The 1,080-nt window shown below is 34.6% G+C and overlaps 1 long non-coding RNA gene across 1 annotated transcript; it reads left to right on the top strand.

The window, feature by feature from the left end:
* Window positions 1-10: 10 nt before the first annotated feature.
* Window positions 11-984, top strand: LOC118598483. The gene is made up of 3 exons (XR_004947560.1): window positions 11-247; window positions 327-473; window positions 938-984. It is a non-coding gene; the product is annotated as an uncharacterized LOC118598483 (long non-coding RNA).
* The last annotated feature ends 96 nt before the right edge of the window (window positions 985-1,080 follow it).

The following is a 1,080-nucleotide window of genomic DNA, read 5'->3' as shown; positions in this document are numbered from 1 at the left end:
AAAACGCAATGAGAGTGGCACATTCAAGTTCATAGACCGTGAAGGAAATCTGGCTTTAGTTTTAGAGGTCATACCATCAGCATCAATGCATTTTAACCCTGGCATTATGTTTGAATTTGGAACTCTTGTTTTAATTGTTTTCCATACAGTTGGCTGTGGTTTATGTCTTAGAATGTTCTGCTGTAAAAATGGAAAGCCTCCTTCTCAGGTTGCTCAGACTGCACAAGAACCTAGAACGCATTATGATGTGAGTATTTATTTGAAAACATCTCAGCACAAAGGGATTTCTTCTATGTTGCCCTTAAAATGTAATCTCTTAATTTCAGGATTTAAATGAGTGTGAAGGTTCAGGATTTTCTGCTGCACCTTATCCTGCAGCGTTCCCCCCTCCAGCAGTGAATGTACCTTTCCCTCCTCCTGCAATGAATGCTGGGATTTCCCATGATGCTGCAGCTGCTTCCTCTAGACCTGTGGTAGGTGGAATAACAACTGGTGGAAGTATGGGATCACCTTTAGAAAAGGTTCAGGGGTTGGTTATGGTATCAAAAAAGCATAACAGATAACATGTAAAATAGCATTAGAAAGATAAACTGGATTTAATTCAGATTTAGTATTTATAAAATTTATATCAAAATAAAATTTTAGTTTCCATCGATTTATGTCCAGTTTTTTGAGAAAGGGGAAGGACTGAGTCCTATTTATTTTATTTTTTCAAAACTTAATTCCTGTTTAGACAGTCTGCTGTAAATTTATTGATCTTGTCAGTTCAACATCTGTAAGAGTCATACATTTACTTATGAAAGGTTATATTTTACAAAAGAATAAATGATTAAAAAAAAAAAAGATTGCGGCAAATACAAGAGAAACAATCTTTAACTGTCAGAGGAATAGTATCAGCAAATAATACACCGTTTTGCCTTTTTTTGTGGCTCCACAGGCATATCAACCAACATATGAGATTAAGAATATCTCTCAGCCTGAGGTACGCTTATAGCTTACTAAAAATAAATGCTTTTTAAACTTTAAAAATAAATGAAAAATGAATGTGTACTTATGCAGACATTTTGTCATTTTCTCCAA

Source organism: Oryzias melastigma, unplaced genomic scaffold (genome assembly GCF_002922805.2).
Source record: "Oryzias melastigma strain HK-1 unplaced genomic scaffold, ASM292280v2 sc00972, whole genome shotgun sequence".
NCBI classification, from domain to species: Eukaryota; Metazoa; Chordata; class Actinopteri; order Beloniformes; family Adrianichthyidae; genus Oryzias; species Oryzias melastigma.
The sequence above is the reverse complement of the archived record's forward strand: the minus strand, read 5'-3'. Positions and strand labels throughout refer to the sequence as shown.